The sequence below is a fragment of the Oryzias melastigma genome, linkage group LG4 (genome assembly GCF_002922805.2).
Source record: "Oryzias melastigma strain HK-1 linkage group LG4, ASM292280v2, whole genome shotgun sequence".
Classification (NCBI taxonomy): domain Eukaryota; kingdom Metazoa; phylum Chordata; class Actinopteri; order Beloniformes; family Adrianichthyidae; genus Oryzias; species Oryzias melastigma.
In genome coordinates this window covers 20,889,191-20,898,354 of record NC_050515.1, presented here as the reverse complement: position 1 = coordinate 20,898,354, position 9,164 = coordinate 20,889,191, and positions in this window count along the sequence as shown.

The following is a 9,164-nucleotide window of genomic DNA, read 5'->3' as shown; positions in this document are numbered from 1 at the left end:
ACACCTCGGGACATTTAGAGACACCAATTCACCTATGAATCATGTTTTTGGACCGTGGGAAGAAGCCAGAGTCCCTGGAGAAAACCTACGCATGCACAAAGTCTACTAGCTTGATGCTAACATATAATGGGATTTCCCATAGGACGGCTAATGCTAACACTCAGTTGACCTAAACACACATCGCTGACTAAATTAACATCTTTATAAACTCACAGGAACTAATTTTCCAAAATTTTAAAGGAAATATATTTTTTAAAGTAACCATTTGCGGTGTAAAGCACCGTTTTTGGTTTTTTTTTTTACGTTCTTCATCTTCTGAAATAAGATGTAATGCTGTAGTGTCATTGCCACCTAGTGGGCAAACAGTAACGCCCTCCAGGAGAAGCAGAACCATGTAACACTGTATGCAATTAACAATCTCATTATTTCTCTAATACATTTTACAGAAATTATTTGAAAGAATTGAAAAAAAAATGGAATCGAATTGATCTAGACTGGTGAATCAAATCAATTTGATTCTGAAAATTATTGGCGATACCCAGCCCAACTTTTGAGGTCAAATGTTAAACATTTGAATTTTCTGTCAGTTCTTTGATGTAGTGAGAAGTAAAAGAAATGCAGGCATGTCAGAAAGATTTTTTTTATTTTTGATTCCCCCAAACCCTACAAACTGAGCATGTGCAGTTCATGTGATTAGTCTTGTGTGCCCTGTTCAGGCTTTAAGGGCAGTTGTGACTAATGCTTTATTAACGACTAGAGTGAGGCCTAAGGTTACAGGACGACAGCGTATGTCAAACAGTAAGTGTGTGCAACTTTCATTAGCCTGACAAATACCTCAAAAAACACTTGCCACATGCACGAGAAAGGTACGTTTCATCATCAACGTTTCTCAGGGAGGTACTAGTACTGTCTACGATCTCTCAAAGGCTTGGACAACCCAGAACGCCGTGGGTAAAATACCATACAAGTGCTTGAGACTGGGGCTTTAGAAAATCAACTGTTCAACTTAGTCACAATTTGTCTGCTTTGCAAAATATTGGTATAAAATATTTAAGAAAAGAAGTTTTTTCTTAACATATTGGCTCCCTCTGGATCAGCCCCCTTGGATCCAGCCCCCCTTCCTCCATGTTGCTGCTTTCAGGAGTATCACTGCGGGCTGCAGGATTACAGCGGTCCTCGCGGACCAGGCTGCAGGATTTCTCCCACTAATGACACATACGGATTTGCTCCAAGTCTGCTCTGTCATCAATGAAACCTCATAAAAAAAGCTTCAATCAACCCACCAAAAATCTGTCGTTTTAGACCATCACATGTGTGAAAGCCACTAAGTTCCAAATCCTTCTCTGAGTTCCACTGGTGTTCATGAGGAAGATTTATTTTCCCTGATTGAGCTGGTTTGGAAAAGGATCGAGTGTATCTGTGTGAAGTGAGAGCGCCGACTAAAAACATAAATACTTCATGCTGCTTGGCTACAGTAAACAGCCAAAGCTGCAGTGCAGACCAGAAGACAAAAATGTATCACTCAACTGTAAACTATCATCAATATTTGGAGAGTTGGATGTGTCAAATTGGCTTATTTTCACTGTCATTCATTGTAATTCCATTTTTTAAAACACATTTTTAATGATGAAATCTTTGCAAAGTGTATTTCCTTAAATTCTCAGATATTGGACACAACAAATGTGTAATGGGGTTATTTGTGCTTTCTTGTTTCTTGACATTTCCCACTTTAATCTTTTGGTTTTTATTTGTTTAAAACAGGGGCATCAAACTCGCACAAGTGGCCAAAATCCAAAACAAACCTTAGATCGCGGCTGAACAGGATAAACATTTATTAAAAACTCTAAAATAAAATTTCTAAAACTTAAAAGAAATAACTTTTTAACATAATTTTGAACTAGATATATAGCATTACCTGCGATAATGCTAGTGTGAATGCTGTAAGCTGAATTTGGCAGCTAAAGATGCTAGTGTTGATATCTGAATATGCTAAAGCTGATAGCTGAAAACACTGAAGCTGATAGCCAGCTAAAATATTTCCTAAAGGCCAAATAAGTCTAAAAAAACAAACAAAAAACTTTGTTAGCCAAAGGTTAGTCAAAACAGCTACCATGTAGCTAAAAAAAAAAACAACTAAATTTTAAAATATCCTAAAAAAACTGAAAAAAGGCTAAATTAGCCAAAACAGCTAGCATGTTGCTGAAATATTAGCAAACTCCAAATAAGCTAAAACAAATTTGGTAAATACTAAAATAGTTCAAGGCACAATGCCAATTTTAAAAATCTAAAACTGTAACTTTTTAAACATAATATGAACAATAAAAAGGCAGGAATATTATTCTAAAATAAATCAACTTAAACCTTAAATAACTTTCAATATTTTACTCTCCATAAAAATATATTTTGTCAAAATTATAAAAGTTAGAAATGAGCGTAAGACAGCATCGGTCCATTAATAACAATAAAATTATCTGGAAGGCCGGATATAATTTCCCGGAGGGCCGGATCCGGCCCCCGGGCCTTGACTTTGACACATTTGGTTTTAAAAAAAAAAAACTCACGTGTTCCTCCAGAGAGTTTGTCAGAATGTGACAATCTCTGTCTTAACTTGGACAGACAAATTTTTGGACACATTGACCATTGAAAGGTAGTTAAAAATCATTTTATTTGGTGAAATTGTTCTTTTTTTGTTATTCTTCTGTACGGATGTCAGAATCTCCTTTTAGCTATATCTCCTGCATAGAGGTTTGAAGGAAATTGACGCTCCAGCTTTTGAACTCAGAACTGCTGTTTTTCTCCACTCTCCACTGGAATTGTGTACATTGCATGAATGGTTGTTGAAAGAATGTAAAAGCTAAAACTCTGGTGTTAAAGGGTTAAATAAGGTAAAACTTCAGATTTTTAACACAGAAGACAATTCAAATGTATTTCTCTGTTTAAAACTTCTTGTGGACATTAAATCAATTAACATTAAAGTTATCAAACTTTTTGGTCGCTGTCCATTGCTTTTGATCTTGTAGAAAATATTGGTTGCTCTGCCGTCTCACACTGACCAGACAGCCTCCTGTTTTCATTTAGCTTCATCTGCCATCTTTTCTCTCACAGAAAAAGTTTTTACAGTAAAAGTTCAGGATATTTTCTAGTTTTCATAAATCTAACTCTGAAAGCCCAGAGACACCCAATGTTTTTCTCTCCAACTGTCAGCCGTGGGTGCAGGATTTTCTCACTTTTTTGGAATGAAATGTTCTCGATCGTTCTTTTATTGTACACATGATGGTAAAAAGATAACTGTGTTTAGAAAAAATGAAAACCACAGTATTAATGGAGCAATGAATTGACCTAAAAGGAGCTTTTCTGTAAACCAGGCAAAAAGTTGTTTGAAAAATGAAGCGAGAATTACAAGGGAAGTGTTTTGTCTTCTGCAGTTTTCCTTTTCCATAGTCAGTCAAGTCTGTTCACTGTAATTCCACTACTTGTTTGCTACATGCTATATGTTAGCCATAATAGAAGTGTTAGCCTTGTTTGCGTACTCACAATTCATGTGGTTCCCAACCTTGTTTGGAGCATGTAAAAAAACAGACTAATACCACTAAAACAAACGTTATTGTGGCTATGCTAACTCAAAACCATGTTAGTGACACGTAAACAAAGCACAGTCTGCATTGCTACTCATTAGCTGCATTAGTAGCATTAGCTGCGTTTGCGTATTCACAATTTCTGTTAGGCTATTCCCAACCTTGTTTGGAACATGTAAAAAAAGAGACTAATACCATTAAAACAAAGATTATTGTGGCTATGCTAACTCCAAACCTTGTTGGTAACGTAAAAAAACCACAGTCCGCACTGCTACACGTTAGCTGTGTTAGTAGCATTAGCTACATTTGCATATTGGCAATACCTGTAACTTTTAGCTTTACTCACATCATGTAAAAAAACACACTGATGATTAAATTAAAACGAACTTCACTGTGTATGTGATAATATAACAACCTTGTAAGTAAAAAAAAAAACAAAAACAAAGAACACCGTCTGTTACATGCTAGCTGCATTAGCATATTTACAAAAACAGCCAACATTGTTTGGAATTTGTAAAAAACAAAGAAAAAGAAGAAGATTAACATTCTGATCGAAAAAACGTGTGAACTGTAAAACGTGAAAAATTGGATCAATTAACAAAAGCTCTGTAATTTGTTACATTTAAAAATCTTAGTTTTTATTAAATTTAATTTTTACGTTGAATAAACCATCAACTCAGAATTCTTATTTGATGAAACCTAATAATTGTAACTGTAGCAAATTACAGAACTTTTGTTAATTTGTCAAATTTTTCACTTTTTACAGAGTACCTCTCAAAATTGAGTCAACAAAACACAACCTAAAATAATCCACAAATAAGGCGCTCCAGATTATATGGCGTTGTTTTTTGAAAAGAAAATTGAGGGTTTTTAGTCTGGTTTATGATGTGGATAATGCAATACTTCATATCTGAAATCTGTTTAACATATCTGTCTTTTATTTTTTTTTCTATTATTGTATTCCATTTTTCAAATACTTCAAATGAACCAATAAATCAAGTCCACAAGCTAAAGGTGCTGATTTCATTTTGCAGCAGGACTGTACACCTGCCCACACAGCCAAAGGTACAGAAAGCTCCTTCAGTGGTGTTTCTGTGCTGGATTGGCTAGAAAATTTGCCTGACATGAACCAACAACATACATATACATTTCATAGGTTGTCAAGAAGATCCTAAGAGACGCCAAACTCCACAATCCAGATGACCTGAATTCAGAAATCACAGCGACCTGGGCTTTAATTGCTTCTGCTCTGTGCCACAGGCTGATTGCCTTCATCCCACTGTGCACTGATGCAGTAATTCATGCAGGAAAAGGCCCAACCAAGGATAGCAGGCTTAGACAAGAATAATATTTTCACAAAGGTGACATTTGTAATGAAAAAAATCTTTCTTGATCATTCTGATAAGACAGCCTAATTTGAAATTTTAACATCTGTTTGCCATAAACATTCAAATTCCAAGTAAAACCATTTTATTTTTTATATTATGTGAGTTATACGTTTTAAGTTGACTGACAGAGATTATCAAACTTTTTCAACATTCTTAATTTCTTTAACGTATTTTTTTAGCTGAAAAATACTATACATTAGTTTACGTAGCAGATTTGACCTGTTGCAGGTTATTTTTTGAACACAACTCCAAAAAATGTGTTTTTTGTTGCAGCTTCATAATTTGATACACTTATCTAAGCTACCGTCTTTACTTTACAAGAAGAAACTAGAGACTGGGAGGATCTGAAAGAAGCTGCAGTGTCTGTGATGAAGGTATCAGCTATCAGAGTCCTGCTGTAAATTAAGGAGCGGGGGGTAACAAAACTGCAAGAACAAGCCGTTTCTCGTATTTCGCTCATCTTGCAACAAGAGCAAATCTGATCTGATCTGTTTGCTGTTGCGAGTCCAGCCAATCAGATCAAACGTGCAGCAGAGAAGGAAACATCTGCATCATATAAAAAATAGATCGATGTTTGCTGTGGGTCTCCACTTGTTATTCATATTGGTGCACGTGTGCTGATTTACACGTTTGATCTGAAATGTTCCTACAGTTCTGCACGACCATTAATGCAGGAAGGATGTGAATCCATGAAAGCTCTCACCAGTCTATTCTTCTTCAGTTCTGATTCGGTCGCTGAAAATGGCTGAAAATGGCTGAAAATATCCATCCATCCATCCATTCATCCATCCACCCAAAACCCACTGAATAGAGTAACAGGGTTGCTGGAGCCTATCCCAGCTACACTTGGGGGAAAGGGAGAGTCTTTGTCTGTATTTGAGAACTGGACTAAGAGAGCCAGACCTCACCTTCAAAACAGTAAGTCCCTCTTGTTTAAAAAAAAAAAAAACCTTAGATCTTCTATTGAGAAACAAACATCAATTTCTCTGTCATTCTGTTTGTCAGAATAACCATTCCTGCTCTGCTACCTGTATTAACATGATCATGCTAATCCTAATTTCAATCTATTTGAGTTATTACCCGACCAATCAAATGCCTCAACAAAAGTTTGTTGTCTCACGTTAAAACGTTTGAAACATTTGACAGATTCTCCTGAGCCCGCTTTCAAGTTGGAGGGGTGTGAACTTCCAACAACCTCACCCCTGATTGGTGAGGTTGGTTGTCATAGAAACCTTAACTCATACTGACTTGAACCAATCACTGCATACTAACCATTTCTGGCTTCGACACAGTGACGTCTGTATCAACTGAATGACTTCCTTGAGTTGGAGCCAGAGGTAAACGTTCACACCACTTTCGACGGAAAAGCCTATGTAAACAGACATTTCAGGCTTCTGCATTAAAACTCCCACGTTTCATGTTAGTTTTTAGGACTGTTTTCAGGGTCTAATCCCAAAATGCAGAGCAACTGAATGCACGTTAAAAGTTAAACTAGTTGAACTTTGACCAATCGGAGACTTGGATTTGATAGTGGCGTATTGTGATTCACAAATCAAAAACTGATCACAGGGGAGAAATTAATAATTGGGTGACATCACACTCACTCAGTCCAGTTCTCATGTACAGTCAATGGGCAGGTTACACCCTGCAGGGTCTGTTGCAGGGCCACAGATTTGCATTATGATAGAAATATTGTGTAACACACCAAAATACAAGATTATTAAAAAGTGACTCTGATTCTGTGGTGTTTTGTTATGTCACTTACATCTGAATTACATCAGTACTTTTTGTGGTTTCCCTCTGGATTTAAACAGCTGAACAGTACAGGTTCTGCTTGGCTTCACAACCAACTACACATAGGTTGAAGATAATATAAGACTGTTTTGGAAATAATAACACTCAAATGATTTGAAGTTATTCTATCCTTTCTAAATTCTAGCAAACCTGAAGTCCTGAATGTCCTAAAAAGCCTCAAAAACTGTTTATTGAAGCAACTTTAAGACTATTTACATTCATTTGTATTTTATCTTCCTACATCACACAACAAACATCATCTTTCTTTTACTTTTGATGACACTCATCAGTTTAAAACTAATATAGACTGGCTGATGCAGCTCAAACCACAAAAATTCGTTTTATGTTTTACAAGATAAAAAATAAAGTCTAGAAGGTTAAAACAGTGTTTTCTCTGTCTGCAGTCTGCTGCAGGTGAAACACTAAATATTCACAATTCCTTCACACACACACACGCATAAAAAGACAAAATGAAACATTTCTCAACGTTGGCACTTATCCCTGGCAGATCTGCGCTCCACACATCAAAAATTAAAGACGCGGCGTTAATTATTGATCCTAATCAAAGACTGCAGATCAGAGCCCGCGGACGGCAGTGGATCATCTCGCGTGTGGGCGTCACAGGAACAGCTGAGCAGATCCAGATCCAGCGCTGAGGGGAAGTAACACAGACTTTATTCAGGCTGCATAAAGAACCCAAATATTGTCAGAAAAATATGAGAAATAATTATGCTTTAGTGCTTCCTTTAAGAAAGGAAAATGTGCCAAAATCTGTACTCACAGACACATTTTCAGGTAGTAAAGTAAAGTATAATATAGCTATTTTCTAGCTAAAGAACAGTGTTTATTCATGGAGTGTAATTGAATGTGTTGGTATTTTTTTTATAAAGACTTCAGACAACAATTTCATCTTAATCAAGTAAAAAAAATATTTTAACTATTTTTAATTTCAGATTTAATGTCTTATATACCAACAAATATATGATAGCAGCCCAGTTTAAGCTGTTGTTACGGTGACAGTTCTCACATGGCAATTTGACATAAAGTCTTCCTTCTTCTCAACATAATTTGACATTATAAGATTAAAAAAGAACTAGAATTTGATTTTTCTTTTGACAAAAGTGTTGCTTTAACAAACTAAGATCAATGTTCATTTTGCTTATAAGGAAAGCACAGGCATTCCAAATAAAAAAAAGATTCAGGATAAATAAAAGAAAAAAAAGTAAACCGAAAATCACAGAAAATGTAAAATAAAATCCTGTTCTGAGAAGACAAAACTGAGACAAATACGTACTTTTACACAAACCTTTACATGAAAATCTATTTTTCACGTGACAAGGTGTATTTGAAATCTTTTGATTTAAGTGTGCCTTATACAAAAATGTACACCACCTTGGTCACAACGCCCCCTATGGGAGAATTTGGGCCGTCTCCGATGGAAAAATGTATATGCATATTTTTATTCTCCACTGGCAATCTATTGGTGACAGGTCGTAGTAAACATGTACAGGTAAAGTCTAAAGGTTGTGTTACACAGTACATTTCGCGCATATTACACAAATGGTCAAAAGCGAATATACGTGGAAAAAGTGATGTGGTTAAAGATCGGTCGATTCATATTACCCAGCACACAATACTCAAGTTGTGGAGGAACCATGCGTAATAATTGAGCTGTTTATATGTAATTCATTGGTGATTTATGCCTCAATTGCATCATTTTAATGCATTATGTGTGCTGTATCTGGAATATAAAAGTCACACATTGGTGGTCAGTAAGACATATGTGGAGATGTGTGGAACAGTTGTGGAAAGCCACAAATTTTGCATATGCATCTCACAAAAAATCACGCACAGTTGCGTAAGATTTAGGTGTTAAGCTACGTAAAATTCGTATAAACTGCATAATTCTCATATCAGAACTCACCTTAAGACTTGTCGGTTAAAATCCTCGATGGACATTTGCGCACATAGACGAAAGATGAACAAAAGAAACACTTGTGAAATACGTCTAAAACGTATGTATCACAAAAGACCAAAATTGCATACGTGGAAAATGTGCAAATTGTACATAGTGGCAGTGTGACATGGGCTTTGGTCACATGCACCCCAACAGAGGGTTGACCCATAGAGGTGCTGTGGGTTTTGAGGTTGTCCATAGTGGGTGTGTCTTGCCTTTGGTCTTGTGCGTCCACCAATATTGACATAATGAAGATGTAACATACAATTACCTGCACTCCCCATACATGCAGCATTTGCTCACAGTCAATTAGAAGCATCTTACTGACTGGAGCTGGGTGGACAATTATTTTTGCTATGATGCCTTAATTATCGTGAAGCACCAAGTTGAAAGACTCGCTTCAATTCTGCAGAATATCAATAGTATTTTGTTATTACAAGGTAGCAAATA